The sequence below is a fragment of the Balaenoptera musculus genome, chromosome 1 (genome assembly GCF_009873245.2).
Source record: "Balaenoptera musculus isolate JJ_BM4_2016_0621 chromosome 1, mBalMus1.pri.v3, whole genome shotgun sequence".
Classification (NCBI taxonomy): Eukaryota; Metazoa; Chordata; class Mammalia; order Artiodactyla; family Balaenopteridae; genus Balaenoptera; species Balaenoptera musculus.
This window is the reverse complement of record NC_045785.1, coordinates 91,313,825-91,335,379: the sequence shown is the minus strand read 5'-3', so window position 1 is coordinate 91,335,379 and position 21,555 is coordinate 91,313,825. Positions and strand designations below refer to the sequence as shown.

The 21,555-nt window shown below is 33.3% G+C and overlaps 2 long non-coding RNA genes across 9 annotated transcripts in view; one reads left to right on the top strand and one right to left on the bottom strand.

Annotated features, from left to right (window-relative positions):
• LOC118906249 overlaps positions 1–21,555 on the bottom strand; it is a 64,383-nt gene that overhangs the window by 1,724 nt on the left and 41,104 nt on the right. For 7 of the 8 annotated variants that reach the window (XR_005022458.1, XR_005022469.1, XR_005022464.1 and 4 more), the window contains 2 exons: positions 19,839–19,933; positions 1,459–1,520 (listed from right to left, as the gene is read on the bottom strand). This is a non-coding gene — a long non-coding RNA (uncharacterized LOC118906249). Of the gene's footprint in view, positions 1–1,458; positions 1,521–15,087; positions 15,145–19,838; positions 19,934–21,555 lie in introns of those variants that run through there. The other variant, XR_005022466.1, reaches the window with a different exon arrangement.
• On the top strand, positions 564–21,374 carry LOC118906264. The gene is made up of 3 exons (XR_005022470.1): positions 564–968; positions 7,850–7,968; positions 20,131–21,374. It is a non-coding gene; the product is annotated as an uncharacterized LOC118906264 (long non-coding RNA).

Below are 21,555 nucleotides of genomic sequence, written 5' to 3'. Positions count from 1 at the left end.
CTGTGTAATTTGTTATATAGCAGTATTATGGCAATAACTAACTAGTACACTTTATCATAATGGTTAAGGGATCTTTTGAGAGCATTGTGTTCCTGGATATGTGAACACTAAAAGAAAAGTCTAATTTTCAGAGAAGAGAAGAAAAGGAAACCAAAAATACTTTCCTCTTAATAATTTTACTTGAAGTTACTCTGAGAAGAAATAACTGCTCATTTTGAGCAGATATATAAGTAATCCTTGAAGTGTGTAAGGTTACTACTTATTACTCTGAAAGGAGTATTCTCAATTTAAAAAAAAATCTGGCAATCGTTACTCATTTTCCAGATTGAACAAACACCTTTAAAAGTATGTAATTCCATCATGCAGTACACATTTTTGAGCCCCATACTAAACACTAAATATAAAATGAAATAAAGAGATCCAGAAATATGTTGCCGGGTACAGAGGAGATCATGAGTTCAGTTAAGTAATGTCCATGAATAGATTTTGAGTAAGCTTTGGCTATATGAATTTAGAGCACAGAATGTGACTGGGTATCTTTAGTAGTCAAGTAGTAGCTGAAGGCAAGGGTTGGACATCATCTTCCAGGAAGAAATTATAGAGGAGAGGAAGATAAAGCTGAGGATAGAACTCTGGATAACACTAATATTTAAATGTTGGGCAAAAGAAGGTGAACACATACATGTGAGCAAGGACTGCCACAGAAATAAAAGGAAATTTGGAATAATTAGTGTCATGAAAACCAAAGAAGGAGAAAATTTCAATTAGGAGTAGTCAACAGTGTCAAATATTTAAGAGAACATGGCTATAACAAGGGCAAATTTTCACTCGATTTGGAATTAGGAATTCATAGATGATTTCAATTACTGAAATTTCAGAAGAAAGAAAGGCAACAAGCCATATTACAGTGGGTTGAAGACTGAATGGACTGTTTAACAGCAAAAACTTCCAGTGCAGATAGCACTTCTGTAAGTTTGACTATGAATGGAACTGGGATTAAAATGCATCTGTTTAAATCCTACTTTGCCCTCACTTGTTCATGAATATTCTATTGAGTTATCTTTAGTGTCTTGATACATAAAATTTTTATTTTGTTTCTATACTATTTTTTTAAGTATTTTTTATATAGACAATAGCAGTTTTTTGGAGAAATTCCTATAATTATCAGAATCACTCCATATTGCATCATATCTAAAGAACCTCATTCAAATTCCTGGGTCTACACTTAGTAAAATGTATGTTCTTAGATAAGTTACCTAAATTTTCTAAGCCTCCATTTCCTCAGATGATAAAAAAGCTAATATTTTCCACCTCATTGATTGTATGTAAGGATTAGATAAAATACAAAAATCTCATAGGACTAACACTAAGTAAATACTTAATAAATGGTGACTGTCATTATCATTGTTATTATTAATATTAACAAAGTGCAAAGAACATTATGCAACATTTGCTTACATTTTAGAGTCATAGAGTGAATGATTTTCTTTGGTAAGAGTAGCAGTGGAAATCACAGTCACCTAGACAAAAATACAGATTATTATTTTTTCACAGACAAGAAAGTAAGAAGATATAATTTAATGAGTAAAATAATTAGTCTTTTAGTTTGGATAAAAACAGAGCAAGTGAACGTTTAATTTTAATTATTTAATAGCAATACAAATTGACTGAGCATTTTTCCTATTAAAATTATTTGCTTTATTAATTGAAAACTCTTTTAAAATTTTATTTTATTATGGTAAGAACATTTAGAAAGAGATCTGCCATCTTAACAAATTTTTTAGTGACAATAAAATACTGGTAATTGTAGGGACAATGTTGTACAGCAAATATCTAGAACTTATTTATCTTGCATAAGTGAGACTTTATGCCTGTTGATTAGCAACACTCTCAGTTTCTCATGCCCCAGCCTCTGGCAAGCACCATTCTACCCTCTGATTCTATGAGTTTAATGATATTTGATACTTCATATAAGTGGAATCAGGCAGTATTTGTCATTCTTGCACTGGCTTATTTCAGTTAGTAAAATGTCCTCAAGATTCATCCATGTTGTTGCATACTGCAGGATTTCCTTCATTTTTAAGACCAAATAATATTCCATTGCATGTGTATACCTCACTTTCCTTATCTATTCATCCATTCATGAATATATATGTTGTTCTCACACCTTGGCTATTGTGCTTCAGTGAACATTGGCATGCAAAACATTGGAAAGATTCTGATTTTTTTTTTTTTTTGGTGGGGGCAGGGGTAAACACCCAGAAGTGAGATTGTTAAATCATGTGGTAGTTCTATTTTTAACTTTTTGAAGAATCACTATACAGTTGTCCATAGTGGCTGCATCATTTTACATTCCCATCAAGGGTGTGCAAGGGTTTTCATGTCTCTGCATACTCACCAAAATTTGTCTTTTTTTTTTTAAATATTTGCCATCCTAACAGATGTGAGGTGATACATCACTGTGGTTTTGATTTGCATTCCCCTGATGACTAGTGTATTGAATATTTTTTCATTTACCTGTTGGCCATTTGGATGTTTTCTTTGGATAAATGTCTACTCAAGTCTTAGCCCATTTTTTAATAAGGTTATTTATTTATTTATTACTATTGAATTATAGGAGTTCCTTATATATTTTGGAAATTAATCCCTTATCCAATATAATGTTTGTGAATATTTTCTCCCATTCATTGCCTTTTCACTTTGCTGATTGTTTCTTTTGCTGTGCAGAAGGTTTCTAATTTGATGTAGTTCAACTTTTTATTTTTGCTTTGTTATCTGTGGTTTTAGTGTCATCTCCATGAAATCATTGCCAAGACCAATGTCATGAAGGTTTTTCCTGTGTTTTCTTTTAGGAATTTTACAGTTTCAGGTTTTACATTTAGGTCTTTAATCTATTTTGAGTTGACTTTTTTGTATGATGTAAGATGAGTCAAATTTCATTCTTTTGCCTATGAATATCCAGTTTTCCCAGTACCATTTGTTGAAGAGACAATCCTTTCCCCGTTGTGCATTTCTGCCTCTCTTGTCAAAGATCAATCAACCATGTATGCATGGATTCATTTCTGGGCTGTCTATTCTGTTTTGTTGGTCTACATGTCTGTCTTTATGCCAGTTCCATACTGTTTTGGTTATTGTAGTTTTATGATATAGCTTGAAATCAGGAACTGTGATGTCTCCAGCTTTGTTCTTCCTTCCCAAGATTTTCCTTGCTATTCAGAATCTTTGTGGTTCAATATGAATTTTAGGATTTTTTTCTATTTCTGTTAAAAAATTTTAAAAAACCTGCCATTGGGATTTTGATAGGGATTGCATTAAATCTGGACCACTAAGTAGTATGGATATTTCAACAATATTGTCTTATCCATGAACACAAGACATCTTTCCATTTTTTTTTTTTTTGTATATTCTTTTATTTCTTTCATCAGTGTTTTGTAATTTTCAGTGTTTAAGTTTTTTACTTCCTTAATTAAGTTTATCCCTAAGCATTTTATTCTTTTTGGTAGTATTGTAAATGAAATTGCTTTCCTAGTTTCCTTTTCAGATAGTTCATTTTTAATGTATAATATACTACTGATTTTTGTATGTTGATTTTGTATCCCATCACTTGACTGAATTAGTTTATTAGTTCTAACATTTTTTTGTGGAGTCTTTGGGTTTTTCTATGTACAAGAGCATGTCATTTGCAAATAGGGACGATTTTACTTCTTTTTTCCATCTTAGGTGAATTTTGTTTCTTTTTCTAGCCTAGTTGCTGTGGCTAGGACTTCTGGTACTATGTTGAATAGAAGTGTCAAGAGTGACCAACCTGATCTTAGAGAAAAAGTTTTCAGTTTTTCCCCATTGTTTACAATATTAGCTGTAAGCTTTTCATATACAGCCTTTATTAACAGGGCATTTTTAAGGCACATTTTGATAATACTTAGAACAAAGAGAAAACTTGAAATTCTCCTAAATTATCCTCTGATTATTACTGATTAATAACTTGCATCCATTTTTAATCTAAAGATAGAATCAGTCCTTGTATTGTTTTTTTTTTTTTTCCCAAAGTCTAAAGCAAGATTTTTAAAAAACAGATAAGAGGCACCAGTCCCAATTTAAATGAGATGGAAATGAAAACTGTGCTCTGCAAAAGGGCTTAGACTATAAAGTTACTAGCAGGTGCAAATATGAGGGCAAGCAGTTTTCTGGCATCATTCATTTCAATTCAATATTATATTAGTTAAATATTCTTTATACAATCTTTTAAGTAACATTTTCTTGTTTTAAACATTGATGCCTGTGTTTGTTTTCTATTGCTGTATAAACAATCTTAGCCACTTAAAAAATATACATTTATTATCTCACAATTTCCATGGGTCAGGAGTCAGGGCACAGCTCAACTGCATCCTCTGTTCAGGCTCTTATAAAGCTGCAATCCAAGTATCAGCAGGGGCTGCAGTCTCATCAGAGGCTCAAGTGTAAGTCTTAGTTTTCAACATATCTACAAAGATTAAATTGTATTCTTTTTGATTAGTTATGGTTTTTAGGAATTTATAAAAATCTTTCATAAATTTTAAATATTACAATTATTATTGTTGTTAATGAGAGAGAAACTTAACAAAACCATCATGTTCAAAATCACCTAACTCTTTGAATTTGTATTTCTTTGTTTCTTTATTTCATCACCTTATTCTTCAGTCATTAAAGTTTTGTCACCACTTTATATTCTCAGTCCAATTTCCTACTCTACTTTGAAATTATTCAAGGGACAGAGTTTCCACTATTTCTTGAGAAGCTATTTGGCACTGTAAAATAGCTCACACTTAGGAATTTTTCTCCTTATTCTGTCTAGTTTTCCCTTTGCTCTGTCTTGTCTCATTACATCTCCACAACTTCCTGCAATATCACATTGCAGGCTTTTATCTAATTTTCAATGCACTGTCATCTGTTCATCCTTTTTTTAGTTCTCCTGTTTATCAAGCAGTTCTTTCCCAAAGAATCACTTTGCTTTGGAATCTATGTGCCAGGTGTATGATACTAACTTGCAATGCTGCCAGATGAATCTTGTTTAATTTTCTTTTTAACCTTGCTTTAAATTTATAGAACAGCACATCAAAATGTGTTGAACAGCAGGAGTAAAACACTTTTTTTTGTGGAGAAAAATAGAAAAGCACATATATAACCTATTTTATTTATACATAAACATAGAGCTGCTCTTCTGCAGGTGGTTGTCTGCAGATGATTACCAAGAGGAAGGTACTAGAAGATAATGGAAATTAATATACTCAGCACAGCAGGAAGCATTTAGCCTTTTAGATATACTTTAGGAAGAATCTCTTAATGGATGTGCTTGCAAAGTGTGATTCTGAACAGCAAAGCAAAAGCTAGCATCACCAGTATTGAGACAATGCCCCACTTCATGCATCCAAAAGCTAAAATCTAACAGATATAACTCTAACTCTTAAAATCACAAAATTCCTTTTATAAATTTCCAAACATAGAGAAGAGTATTCTCTGGAAGAATGAGAAATTTTTTTCTGTTTGTTTTCATCTGAAACCTATTTTATATAATATTAGCCTTTGAAAATACCTTTATGCATACACATTTGAATAGTTTAAAATTTTTTTAACTTAATAAATAGCTATCTGATACAATTCCCTTTTGTTTAAAACCTGAATATTTTTAAAGTTGACAGTAATAACAAGAACTAAATCTTATTTGTTATGAAGGCAAGAGTTTAAATATAATGCCTGGTGCCAAAAATCAGGTAAATTGGTCAAAATAAAAAAATATATATATATAGTGTGTATGTTTTCTCCAGTGCCTGGTAATAATATTCAAGGACAATATGACCAATTTAATTAGGAATATGTTATAGTAAAACAGAATCTAATAAATTTTTATCCAAGAAAATAAATGTTCTCTGTCATGATTTTGGCAAGTTTATCCAGATCTGTTTAAATACTCCCAATGACTCAGATTCCCTTACTTCACAAGACCATTTCTTATAGTGTTGGGTTGTTCTATTTTTATATCTTATAAAATTTTATTTTTATAGAGAACAAAACTGCCTCTCTAGACAATCTATTCGTTGGCCCTACTTTCACCTTGGAACTATTAGTTATATACCTGTTTCTTACACATTACCTTCCTACAAATGTTTAAAAATTATTTTAACAAAAGAAATGTTTAAGTTAAATTCTAGAATATTCTCCAGCAATTTCCAATATGCACACAATCTTCTGCACACAATCTGGTTGGCCATTACCCTGATTATGAGTAGAGCTTAAAATCATGCACAGTTGCATAGGCTAAGATTACAATGCATATTCTTTTATGTTTTTGTTCTGTCAACTAAAACCTTATTTTACTTTCTGATATAAAGCCCTCAAGATATGTCTTTTGATTGTGAAATTTATACTTGACATTTTTATAACCTTTGTGCTGAATTTATTTAATTATTAGTTGTATAACTACTAGTGCCAAGCACTACCCCAGGTTCTGGAGATGTATTGCTGAGCACAGACACTCTGATGACCATACAGTCTCTAGAAACAGTCAAACATTAATAAAGCAGTCACAACAATAAATATACAATTACAAACTGAGATAAATGCTCAAAAGAGAAAACCCAGTTTATTTCATGTGTTTATAGTTATTTTAATTTGTTTTTCTTGTTAGATTTGTTCTATACATCCACTTTGAGGATGTTTTTGAATCTGTATTATTTTATCCAAATTGTTAGTTATTTCTCTTAGCTTTTTTTATTAATAAGCATATGTATTCCCATATGTCTTTAGGCAAATCATTTACCCATATTTACTTAAATAAAGATAATCACTTTATTAGAAAAATAAAATCAGTTTGAAAATCAGTTTCCATATCTAGTTAAAGAAAGATAATCACATTGTCCCAGCCTTCAGCACAAGGCTATGATGAGGATTAAATGAGAGCTCACAAATGAGCTCTTTGTGAACTATAAAATGCTATGCAATGTCAGGCATTATTATTATTATTTCTTTTTTAAAGATTGATTGATTGATTGGTTGATTGATTGATTGATTGCTATGTTGGGTCTTCGTTTCTGTGCTAGGGCTTTCTCTAGTTGCGGCAAGCGGGGGCCACTCTTCATCGCGGTGCGCTGGCCTCTCACTATCGTGGCCTCTCCTGTTGTGGAGCACAGGCTCCAGACACGCAGGCTCAGTAGTTGTGGCCCACGGGCCCAGCTGCTCCGCGGCATAGAGGATCTTCCCAGACCAGGGCGCAAACGCGTGTCCCCTGCATTAGCAGGCAGATTCTCAACCACTGCTCCACCAGGGAAGCCCCAGGCATTATTATTATTCATCTGAGTTAATATACCAAAAACCAAAGAGCACCGTTTATGTAATTAAAGCTTGCATTAATCCATTAATCAATAAGCATTAGGTATATTTGCTCAACCAGTTAAAATGTACCCAAATGTGTTTGTATTTGGTCCAAGTTTCTCCCTTTTGGTCATAAAGATATTGTGACAGAGAGTCAAATGGCTTGTTGAAATCAAGGTATAAAATGTATATATTTCCCTGAATTTTCCATTTCATTCCTTTATCATTCATTCAGTTAGTTGGTTAGTCAAAACCAGTAAACATTATTTTGGACCTCTTCTTTCACATCCTTCTCAGTAGTTTCACAACTCGTCAAAGAATCAATGGGAAAAATTCCTGCAAGCTTTACTTACTCCACTTTCTCTTTTCAACTTTCTTTACTTTATCTAATGTTTTTAAATTTTTTATGCAAATAGATAAGCACAGTACATGTTCCTCCTTTTTAGACTCTTTAAATTTTGTTTCCAATTTCAAAGGTAGCTCTTCTTTTTCTTTCATTTAATAGTGACTGCAGGTGAATTCTTCTCAACGAGCAAGAGGTATGGTATCACACTGAGAAGATATGAGGATTAAACATAGCTTTTAAATAAACTTTCATCTATCTAGTTTTTTCTCTTGGAAAAGGTGAGTTATAAAAGGTGATTTTATCAATTTTAATAAAAATTTATTTCTGATATATCCTGTAGCACCTATCATAATAATTACTCTCAAAAAATTAACATTCTTTGCTAATAATCATTCCTTGGACAGCAACAAATATATATTTTAAAAAAACCTAACATGTATTTTGACAAATGTCAAAGTTCTACTTATTGTCTCACTCAAAACTAAACTAAAATCATAGCATTAATTACAATGTTTGTGCTCTTTTAGCTGGAGAGTATCAAACTACTCTAGATGGGTAAAAAAAAGCAATAAAAACTTTGTAAACTAACAACCAACTTCAAATTCCATATTTTATCTAAATTGACATTTGTTGAATTTTTATTGTAGTGTGACTTGTATACACACAGTCATATTTAATGCTTCAAACGTAATTTTACCACTGGTTTAAAAATTCATTCACTCATTCTCCCCCCAAATACTTATTGATTGCCTACAATGCTCCATGTACTATTTTAGGCACTTGGAATATAGCATTAAACAAATTAGCAAGCAAATAAATACATAAAACTCCCTGCCCTGATGGAGCTTCCATTCCATCAGAGAGACACAGATAATTATAAATTAGCAAAATAAATTAGAAAAACATATATGCAAAAGTGGTAAATGCTATGAAGAAAAATAAAGCAGGTTGAGGAGGTGGAGTGTGTCTGAAGTGGGAAGGGGCAGGTTGTAATTTTAATTGTGACAGGATAAAGTAAGGTCACCATTGATTTCATTAAGAAAATGACATTTGAGCAAAACCTTAAAGAAAGTGAGAGAGTTAGCTATACAGATGATAGGAAGAGGAAGCTGCTAGAGCAGAGGCCCTAGGGTGGGGGCATTTTTGGCTTGAGGAGGGAGACTAGTGTGACTGGAGCCCTGGAGGGAGAGGAGCAGTGGAGGCGGGGTTAGAGACTTAAGGAGAGCAAAGTCATGGAAAGTCCTTTAGAACATTGCAAGAACTTTGGCTTTTACTCTGAGGGGCATGGGGAGTCAAGGAATAGTTATAATCAAAGGTTGTATTCATTTTCATTTCTACAGCAAAGGATTTCTCTGCCTGAAAACAGATTTAAGTGGGCATTGGTAGATACAGGAACACAATATTACAGACCATTGCAATAATGCCAATGAGATATGGTGATGACTTATACTAGGATAAAATCAGTGGGGGGGGGGGTCAGAAGTAATCACAGACTAAGTGTTTTAAAATAATTCAAATACAGTAAAAAGTAAAAATAGTATTATTATGAACCTCATATACCCATCACCAATAAAGAAGAATTATCAATATTTTGCCATATTTGCTTTATCCCTCTTTATCATTTTCTTCCTTACAAAGTGTTTTAAAGCAATTCCTAAGTATCTTGTAATTTCCCCCCTAAGTGATTTAATAGCATTTCCCAAAACTACAGAGTTATTATGACCAGAAAAAGTAATGATATTCCTTAGTATCCTCTAATATCATAATCAGATTTCCATAATCAAACTTCATTCAGTTGTTTTAAAACGTATTTATACAGTTGCTTTCTTGAAATCAAGATCTAAACAAATTTTTTACATGGCTTTTTGTTTTATTGTGTCTCTTAGATCTCTTTATTGTAGAACAGATGCCAGTTAACTTATTTTAAGTGAGTCTCTAGTAGACAACATGTAGTTGGATCATACTTATAAAAAATTTATTCTGACAATTTTAGCCTTTTAATTGGACAGTTTAATCCATTTAGACTTAAAGTAATTAGGGATAAGAAAGAATCTCTGCCATTTGCTGTTTGTTTTGGTTGTGTCTTTGTTGTTGTTTTTCATTTTCCTCCATTAGTGCCTTATTTGCCCTTATTTGATTCTTGATTCTTTATAGTGTACAATTTTTATTCTGTTTTCATTTCCTTTTCTTTTTTTTAAGTTATTTTCTTATTGGTTTCCCTGAGGACTACAATTAATCTTTTAAACTTATTACAATCTATTTTGTACTAATACCACCTTATCTTCAATAGTGTACAAAATCTGCTCCTATACAGCTCTGTCCCTTCCCATTTATATCGCTGTTGTCACAAATTACATCTATATGCATTGTTGCCCATTAACATAGATTTTAAATTAATGTTTTATGCATTTACCTTTTAAATCACATAGGGAAAGAAAAGGGAGTTGAAAAATACAATAATACTGGTTTTGTATTTGTTACGTAGTTACCTGTACCAGTGTTCTTTATGCTTCATATGACTTCACATGGCTGTCCAATGTCATTTTATTTCATCCTGATGTACTTTCTTTAGCATTTCTTATAGGGCAAGTCTATCAGGGACTAACACCCTCAGCTTCTATTTTTCTGGAAATATCTTAGTTTCTTCTTCATTTTTGAAAGATAGTTTTGCCACATATGGAATTCATTTTTTTCTTTCAGCACTTTAAATATGTTATTCCACTGCCTTCTGACCTTCATGGTTTCTGCTGTTTAATTGGCTATTACTCTTATTGAGGATTCCTTGTGTATGACAAATTGCTTCTCTCTTGCTTCTTTCAGGATTCTCTCTTTGTCTTTCAACAGTTTGATTATAAAATGCCTTGGTATAGATCTCTTTGTGTTTATCCTTCTTGGAATTTGCTGAGCTTCTTAGGTATAAAGGTTCATGTCTTTTATCAAATTTGGAAGGTTTTAGGCTATTATATTTTCAAATATTCTTTCTGACATTTGCTCTCTTCTCTCTTTCTGGGACTCACATTATGTTTATGTTGGTACACTTGGTGGTGTTGCACAGGTATCTTAAATTCTGTTCATTTTTCTTCATTCTTTTTTCTTTCTGCTCCTCAGAGTGGATAATTTCAGTCTTCAAGTTTGCCAATTCTATTCTGCTTGCTCAAATATGCTGTTGAAAAGCTCAAGTGATTTCTTCATTTTAGTTAATATACTTTTCAGCTCTAGAAATGTTTTTTTCTTTTTTATATTTTCTACCCCTTTATTGATATTCTCCATTTGTTAAGACATCTTTCTCCTGGCTTCCTTTAGCTCATTTATCATAGTTAACACTGAGTAAGTCCAATGTGTCTACTCCCTTAGGGACAGTTTCTATTAAATTCTCTTGTGAATAGATCATATTTTCCTATTTCTTTGCATACTCTATAATTTTTGGTTGAAAATTGCACAATTTGACATATTATAATGTAGTAACTCTGGAGATTATAATATTCTTGTCCTCATGGTTTGTTTTTATTGCTATGTGTATTATACCTCTTTGTTTAATGAGTTCTAAAGTATTATTTGTAAAGGTTGTATTCTTTGCCATGTGTGGTCTTTGAGATCTCTGCTCCTTTAACTTGTGGTTAAGTTAGAGTTTTGACAGAAATTTCCTTGAACACCTGGAGTTAAAAAAACAAGAAACAAATAAACAAAAAAACTCTTCTAGTCTTTGCAAATTGGCTCGATGTTGGTGTACTTGTTTAATGTTTAGCCAGCCTGTTTACAATTATGCTTTAGCCTTCACTTACAGCTTTTACTGAGCCAGAGGTGAAAACTTAAGGTCTTCTCAAGGTCTTTCCTGAACATGAGTCCTGCCCATGACATGGACATGGCTTTCTAAATCCCCTAGTATTTAAATACCCAAGGAAACTTTTCACTGCCCTAATTTTCCAAAGAATATCTCTTCCTAGCTTTTATATTTTGCTCCAGATGGAAACAGGTTTTCTCTTTTCCTTTCAATGTTTTTGAGAAAGTTCCTCTGTGACCTGAGGGTGTTCTACTTAGGAAAATCAAAGACAGGTGCCTTGCATCAGTCCTTTAAGTAGCCCTCAGACAGATCAAACAGAGAAACACAATTCTTTGAGAAGGTCTGCTATGCTGTCTCTGGAATAAGGAAGCAGGATTCAACACTAGGAAGATTAACTGCCATCTTCAAGACCCCAGTAGACCCAAGGAAGGAGGTGGTGCAAGGACAAGTAAAATGACACAAAGGTCTTCTGCCATATCTTGGCTTCCTCTTTCTTCATTAAACCTTTGTTTGGTTGATGTGGACCTTTACCTATTTTTTCAGAATTTTAACAGTGTTGATTCTGACAGCTTTTGGAGATATCTACACCAGCATTTTTACTGACATTATTTCCTTCACTTAAAATTTAATTATATGTCTCTGATTATGAGTGAAATCGAACATCTCTCTATATGTCTGAGGGTCTTTTTATATCTTCTATAAACTGTTCATAATTTTTGCCCATTTATCTATCAGGCTGGATATATCTTTTTTTTTTTTTTGTATGGCTGTGTTGGGTCTTCGTTTCTGCGCGAGGGCTTTCTCTAGTTGCGGCAAGTGGGGGCCACTCTTCATCGCGGTGCGTGGGCCTCTCACTATCGCGGCCTCTCTTATTGCGGAGCATAGGCTCCAGACGCGCAGGCTCAGTAATTGTGGCTCATGGGCCTAGTTGCCCCGCGGCATGTGGGATCTTTCCAGACCAGGGTTCGAACCCGTGTCCCCTGCATTGGCAGGCAGATTCTCAACCACTGCGCCACCAGGGAAGTCCCAGGCTGGATATATCTTGAAGAAGCAGGAGAGTGTGGCAAAAAAAAAATGCCAATTGTCCTCAGCCAGTGTCCAATCTTCCCTTCTCTGTCATAGTACAAGAATCCCTAATTTTTATTTATTTTTATTTTTTCCAGTTTTTAATTTTATTCTATGGATGTACACCTACAGTCAAAATGTACTTCTAATAATAATAATAATTTTTTTACTTCTCAATTAACCATGCCTTTTTTAGAAAACAAATATATTAACATAAACAAAGAGAAGAAAATAAAATCATCTACAACCTCACAACTTAGAGGTAACAACTATAAGCATGTAGGCGTAAAACACTCTATACTTTTTAACATGAAATATCAAAAAAATGACCATACTTGTACAGATTTGTAATAGAGAATGATTTTTTAAGATTGATATGCTTAATTGAGCAAAAATGTAAAAATATTCTATTTATAAAAACAGCACAAACATTTCAGCAAATGATGCTGGAAAAATTAGATACCCATAAACTGAAAAAGTGAACCTTGACCCATATATCTCATCATGTGAAAAAATTAACTCGAACTATATCATAGACCCAAGTGTAAAACCTAAAACTGTACAACTTCTAGAAGAAAATACAAGATACAATCTTTCTGACTTTGTCTTAGGCAAAGATTTCTTTTTTTATAGTGGTTAAATACATATAACATAAAATTTACTACCTTAATCATTTTTAAGTATACATTAATTAGACCAAGGGCTGACTAGAACAAAGTCTAAATCTCCCAGCCTCTCTTGCAGCTAAGTTTAGAGTGATGATTAAATTCTGGGCAATGCGATGTTTGCAAAAGTAATGTGAGCACTTCTGAATTTTACCCTTTAAAGGAAGGGGTATGAATTTCTTGCTCCATTCTTTCCTCCATTCCATTGCCTGGAATGTGAATGTGATGATGATACATTTGGGACCATACAAGATAAGGGCAGTTTTCTTTTTTTTTTTCTTTTCTTTTTGTGGTTATAAACAAGAATATCTTTATTACTAAGAAATCCCACTGAAGTTTTTAGGGGTGAAGGCCATGATGTACGCAATTTACTCTCAAATTGTTCACAAAAAGGATACACTTGTTATTTGTGCTATTCTTATTTTTGCAGGATAAGGGCAATTTTCTATCATGAAGCAATAGCATAGTAAATGCAAGGCCCTTAGAAAACTTTATGGAGCATACCTGCCAAACCAGACTTTAATCTCTATTTTCCATTTCATTACATGAAAGGAAAAGATATTTCTATCTCATTTAAGCCACTGTTATGTGGGTTTCTTTCTCATACAACATATCCTATATCCCAACTACACAAGATCCACTGAGGATGGTTCTAGTTGTCAGCAGTTATTGACATTAGAAGATCAAGTAGACCTGACATCTAAAGAATCCATTAAGGACAACATGCAAAATGAATATATAATTACTCATACCTCTAACAGCATTTTAATTATTTATTAGAATGAAAGAAAAAAATAGAAAAGAAAGAAAAATCCTGGTGATAAGGACAATCTTGTTTTTATTTAAAATACACAGATTTTTAAGGAATGTGAATATTTTTTATTGCTGGCATGGCATAGTGGGAATTAGGATATAAGAGTAAAGAAGCAAAGTTAAAGCTAAATTATTTGCTGCTTAAAAAAAGAAGAGAGAAAGTGTCAGTAGTATGAAAGGTTAGAGCCAGTGAGGTTTGGAGAGAGAGTAGGGAAAAGATTAAGAAAGAATTCGTAACCAAGAAGTTACTCTGGGAAGAAACAGATGATAAAGATGTTTGGAGAAAAATTAATACATACTATATGATGTAACTTCTACCTTCTCACTTAATCTTCAGTAAAATCTAAATAGTTCACTATCATTATAGAAATCATAATTGCCATTTAATAATACAAAGATATATTGAATTCTGATTTAACGCTGTATAGATTGCATGAAAACACATTCTCTCTAGAGAGGTTCAATCAGCTCTGTATTACATAGTACGTAATTACATACTGAATTATACAGTATGTATACACAGTTATAAATTCTAGGTATACAAATGTAAACAAGATAAAAATATGCATCCTCCAAGATTTCACAATCTAAAAAGTCATAAAATGAAGCAAAAAGTGACAAAACAATGTAACGAATGTTGGATACTAGGGATATGTAAAGGGTGCTAAGACAGTGCAGGAGAGACAAAGACTAAATCTAGTCATAGGGTAGGGAAAGAGGAAGTATCAAATTATTTCAGGAGGTAATACTTTTGTGGAGGCAGGTTGGAATTCTTCATGAAGTGAAGGAAAAAGAACCCTAGGTAAAAGGAATAACAACTACTTACAAATGTATAGAGGTATGAGCCAGTCAGACAGAGAAAGACAAATATCATATGATATCACTTATATGGGGAATCTAAAGAAAAAAAGGGTATAATTGAACTTATTTACAAACCAGAAATAAACTCTCAGAAATAGAAAACAAACATGGTTACCAAAGGGGAAAGGAGGGGGAGGGATAAATTAGGAGTTTAGGATTAACATATCATCTACACGCTACTATATATAATATAGATAAACAACAAGGACCTACTTATAGCACAGGGAACTGTATTCAGTATCTTGTAAAAATCTATGATGTAGAAGAACCTGAAAAAGATGTATGTATATATTTGTATATATAGACCTGAATCACTTTGCTGTACACCTGAAACTGACACAGCATTGTAAATCAACCATACTTCAATACTTCTTTTCTTTTTTAATTTTTGGCCATGTTGAGCAGCATGCAGGATCGTAGTTCCCCAACCTGGGATCGAACCTGCATCCCCTGCAGTGGAACTGCAGAGTCTAACCACTGGACTGCCAGGAATGTCCCCTGCAAAAATTTTTAAGGGGTATGAGCCAACATTTTACCTCAGTGGCCTACAAGTGGTTTAGTATTGTGAGAGTCCAGGATTTTTAAGGGGGACTGAAAAGAGATGCATTGAGAGAGTTATACACTTTTTCAAGACATCCTAAGGACTTTTTGAATTCTCCTTTCATGTGGAAGAATTAAAACAATAGCTTCACTTATTTATAAAACAAAGCTTTTCCTAAGCATCTATTTGTTCCAGATACTGTTTAGATAAAAACATATGGAGGGAGTAACCTCATATCTTAATGGGAGGAGAAAAATGTTTAAATAAGTAAAAAATATATTACAAATACATTAAGAAACATATATTAAGAAAATAAGATACTATGTTTCTGGGGGGGAAAATGAATTAATGTTATAGAGAATATGATGTGGGCAGGGAGGAGAGAGATTTGCTTTAGCTAGAGTAGTCACGAAATGCTTCTCTGAGGAGGTGATATTTGTTGAGACCTGAATAAGAAATAGAGAACCATGTAAACATTCACTGGAAGAAGTTTCAAAGCAGAATCAATAGCAAAGGCACAGAAATGAGAGTAAGCTTGAATGTTTGAGGGGTGGAAAGAAAGCCAGTGCTATAGACTGAATGATTGTGTGTCTGCAAAATTCATGCGTTGAAATCTAATCTCCAATATAATGAGATTTGGACGTGGAGCCTTTGAGAGATGATTAGGTCACAAGGGCAGAACCTCATGAACAGGATTAGTGTTTTTATAAAAGAGACCCCAGAGAGCTCCCTTTCCCGTTCTGCCATATGAAGACACAGTGAGAAGACAGTCATCTATGAACAAGAAAGTGGTCCTTCATCAGACTTCAAATCTGTAGCACTTTGATCTTAGACTTCCCAGCCTCCAGAACTGTGAGAAATAAATTTCTGTTGTCAAGACAGACTGAGTAGACAAGCCACCCAGTCTATGGTATTCTGTAATAGCATCCCAAATAGGTTAAGACAACTATCGGATGAACATAGTGAATAAGAAGTAAAAATGAGCTTAGAGAGTCAGGTAGGGGCCAAATTATATAGAAATATGTAAAATAGGTAAATTAATATGGATATGTTTGATTTCAATAGAAATCCATTGGAAGCATCTATGCATGGAATGGCATGATCTTTTAGAAAGATACTTCTGGCTTTTATGTGGAGAATAGACTGTACTTAGGCAAGAATGAAGCAAAGTATTCTAGTTAGGGAGCTATTTCAGAATCCTAGACAAAAGTAGTATGGAACTGCAATGAGAAATGGAAACAGTGAGAAATATTTGAATCTGGAGTATATTTTGGCAGAAGAGATGTGACAGACTATCCAGAACGAATAGGTGCGAGATGTGAAGAATCATGACTCATACTCCTGTCTGAGCAAAAAGGTAGATAGATAACTATGCCAATACCTGGGATGGGGAAGGTTTGGGAAGAGTGTATTTCAACAGGAGCAGTTTGAGGAAAGATGAAAATTATTTTTTGTGTTTTGGCCTTGTTAGCTTTCATATATCTACTAAAGAGAGTGGAAGTATTGATTAAGCACTGGAGCCTAGGAGAGGTCTCTTCTAGAAATATAAACTTTAGTGTCATTAGCATATTCTGATATTTAAATCATGGAACTAGAAAGATCATCTTAGGAGAAAAATTAGAAAGAGAAAAGAAAGAGGCTGAGAGCTGGAGTCCTTCAGCACTTAGACATCTGTCAAAAAAAGGAAGAACCATCAATGGAGACATCAAAGGAGCCACTAGGGAAGTAGAGGAAAACAAAACAAAAAACTGTCAAATGTTATGTCACTGTGGATTTCACAGAAACATTTCAAGAATGGACCCAGTGGTCAACTATGTCAAATGTTATTGATAAGTCAAATAAGATGATTTGCAATGAAACATTGATTTTGGCAAGATGCAGGTCATAATTGGCTTTGACAAGAACCAATTCAGTAGAGTACTGGAGACTAAAGATTGAAGTGGTTTGAGAAAAGAATAGGATAGGTGAAGTAAGGGTACTTATAGAAAACTTTTAAGGTATATTGTCATAAAAAGGAGCAGAGAAAGGGTTGGTGAATGGAAAAGTTAAAGGTTAAGGGAGGATTTTAATTTTAGGTTTTATTTTAGTCCAAGTTACACATTCACATAATTCAGTTAAATAACTCAAAAGCCTTCACACAAATGTAATTGTCCCCTGCATATATTACCCCCCATTTTTCAACCTTCAGAAACCTTAGAATCAACTATTTTAGCTGATTCTTTTGGCTTCTTCTTGACTTCTGTGTCTGCACTGGCCTCCTTTGTCTACATTAGACTATTCCTATCCACTATTTTCCTTTTTTTTTGTTTTCCTCTTTCCCCTTTTCTTTCCTTTTATCTCTCCTCCCAAGTCTCTTTAATCTTATTCTTATTATTTTCCTTTTTTAAAAAACTAAGCTCTACCTTTCTTTTCCTTTTCCTTCTCCATTTCCTCTTTATCCTCTTCATCTTCCTTCTTTCTATGTCTATCTCTTCCCCCCACCCCCCAGATACGGCCAGCCAAAGTTTTAAAATGCCATATATGTTACACTTCATGAATAAAGATTTTTAGGCCAGGTTCTTATATTTGAGTCAAACTAGCCAAACAATTGTAGTTCTCTTTCTAAGGAGGAAAAATGGGTTTTTTGAATGTCGTATTAACCTTATTTTGTTTCCTTCAGCATCAGTATTATTCAATAGAAATAATAAATAAATGATACATATAGAATATATTTCTAACTAGCTTAAAGACTTCTGAGAATAGGAGGTCTCCTTTACTCAATAGATATTTCCTTAAGATCAACTACTCTGCCTTATTCATCTATTACCCTAGCACCTAATACTGTGCCTGGTAGGTAATAGCTGCTCAAAAACTTTTATATAATTGTATTCATAATCCTCCTAGCAAGTAGGCCACAGTGCTAACACATTGACAAACTCTGGAAGTGTCAACTTAAACAATTATAACATGGTTTTTCTTTGCATTTGACTATCTTCCATGTCAAACCTTAATCTTCAAAGTAAAATTATATTTTTAAGAAAACAATACCACCATTAAACTATATGGCATATGTTTTTCTTATGCTCCATTGCATATTTGATATGACATTCATGTTTACTTAGTAAAATATGTGCCAGATCCTTATGCTACACTCAGAGGCTAGAAGGAGTGGTTATAAAATAGTGTGATAAGTGCTACAAGAAACAAAAAAGAAAGTCACATTTTCCTGGGGGAGTCTTCATAGGTTTCAGAGAAGTGGTGACTTTTAATCTGAGTCTGAAAGTGTGAGTGGTAAGAGCCATTTCAATGAGCCCTGATACTCAACACAATCTTTATAACAAACAGGTGCAAGATAAAGTCATAAGTTTTAGTGAGACAAGTAATATATTTTAAAAATACTTCCTACTTTATTTGAGTGTACTGTGTAAGGAAATATGGACAGCAGAAAACATACCATCTAGAGACAAGAGCAATTAAAACTGAGCCCACTAAATGTGGGAACATTTTATTCAGAATTTTCACCTAATTTCCTTTTGTTTAAACCATTATTAAGAAATATCTTCAAAAAAAAAAAAAAAAGAAATATCCTCCAACTTATCACATGTGAATTTTAAGCCTCAGTGGTATTATGTTTGACACAGACAGATCACTTCTGGGATTATATTAATTTTGGTAGTAGTACCTGTCAGTGAGCATTTGATTGCCCACAATGCAGAAGGATTTACTCATATTATTGATTTGTTGGCAAATACATTGGATGAAAATCCCCTGATATTGCTAGAAGTTGTGCAATCCAATCCAAATCTTATTGGATCTGTGAGCCATTTTCCTCTGTGTTTAGACTTGTGATATCTTTCTATAAATAGAAAAACTCAGACGTTAACTACAAAAGAACATTTACTGTTATGCAGGTGTACCCTAGGCTTGTGTCTCTGATGCTCAGTTATAACAAGTGCTTTGATTCCTTTTCAATTTAATTTTCTTTTGTCTTTTTCAAACCAGTCAATAGAAGAGAAAGTATAAAATGATTATAAGTATCTAAGCAAAGATAACCCTTTGGCCTCTTGAAGACCAAAAGGGTTACATAATACGCTTGGATATTTTTAGGTAAACTATAAAATTTTCTTTCCAAATACATTGCCCTAAATTTGCCTGTGAAAACAAGGCAATTGTATTAAAATTTATTGGACATTTAATTTCAAACAATTTCACATGCTATAGTATATTTAAGCAAATTCTACCTCCAGAACCAGCCAAATCCTCATAAAATCTGTTTTGGTAAATCCCATACCATAGATTTTTTAGCCCACTACTAATGTGTAGCATCTGTTATTTCACCATGGTGGTAGAATCTTAATTCAAAATTAAGGGCCCAAAGTTGTCAAAACCTAAAGCTGCTAGCATTTACAATTTAGTGATCATGGCATAAGAAATAGAATTTACTTAGCCTTTGAAGTGTCCTTGGACATATAAAGTCCACAGAAATGTCAATCTTTGTACTTCATGAGAGACCACTGTATTTCAGGGTGAAAAAATTACTGCAAAAAGAAAAGAAAAGAAAACATACCACAGCATAATAACAATGGATGCCTCTTAGTCTTTCTAAGAGGAAAATTATATATTTGTATATTTTACATTAGATTTCTAATGGCATGTCTTAATGACTAATGGTGGTGGTAGTAATTTTTCCCCCAGCCTAGATTTATTTTTCTATTTCACTACTTTTTTCCCTTAGGCATTAGAAGACAGAAACTTGGGAATAGGAGGAGTATCTAGCATGGAAAGTGACTTCAGAAATCATTGGGAAAGTATGAACTTGAACATTTGAGGCCATGGACTTAGAAAATAAGCACACAACAAGGGAAGACAAGAAATGAGACATAACCATAACTGTACACCTGTGTATATTTTCAGGTACATTTCTAAACACATATAGCAAAATTTCTCCTATTTCAAATGACATATATGCAATCAATTTTTCCCTGGTTGTATTTAAGGTAAAAGAAAGCACTGGTTTAGATACTTGTCCGAGTTCTACCACCAGATACCTGTGTAAGTTTTGACAAGTAATTAAACCTGTCTGACCCTTAGGTTACTCAGGCTTAATTCAACTTGGTGAATATGAATTGTTCTCATATTAGGTGTCAGTCCTTGTGTTCAATTCTGAGAGCCCAAAGATAAAAATTACTTCTACTTGAGTTACTGCAATTTCCAATTCCAATCTCACCTGACTCAATAACTTCTAAATTGTCCACACTGCTCCAAAGTGATCTCTTTATAATAGAAATCCCAAAGGTTTTTAAATGCTTCAATAACACCATGTGGCCCTCACAAAAAATCTTAAATTCCCTAGAAATGTACACCTGACTCTTTATGGTGGGTCCTTCTTTGCTTCTCCGTATCCATTTTTTATTCCTCTTCACTAAATAATCCCCCTGCTGCTCAGAAATGTTTTCTCTGTTTTCTGTTTTGTTCCTTTTGTAGTATGTGTATTTCTTTCCACTTAAAACTGCATCCTTATCACTTCTACTTATTCCTAACTTCTGTTAATCCTTTGTACTTCAGTACTTAAGTCTCTCTTCCTTCAGACAGAAGCCTCCTCTGATCCTGCTGATGTATTCTGGAATTTATCAAGCAGTATTGTAAATCTCTTTATGGATCTGTTTATCAACTATAGTAGAGATCCTAGAGTACCGATTAACAGTATGAATTATTGAATCAGATCGCCTAGTTTCAAATTCAGCCTATCTCAGTACTGCGTAACTTTAGGCAAGTTATTGAGCCTCCTCCATCTTCAATTGTTTTATGCGTGAGATGGGAATTGATTATTAGTACCTAGCTCTTGGGAGTGTTATGAGGATTAGAAAACAAACATAAAACCAAAAACACAAAAAATGAAAATCAAATCTATGCATGTAAAATGCTATACCCAGAGCCTGAAACATAATAAGCGCTTAATAAATGTAATTTATCATTTTATTATTGCTAAGATTGTCTCATCTCTGTATCTCTGATACCTTACACATTACCTGACATGACACATTTACCAATTCATTAATTAAGTGAATATCTATTATGTACCTCTGTGTCAACTATTATGTAATTGCAGGACATAAAAATACAAAGAGTAAGTATGATAACTGAATGAAGGAATGAATGA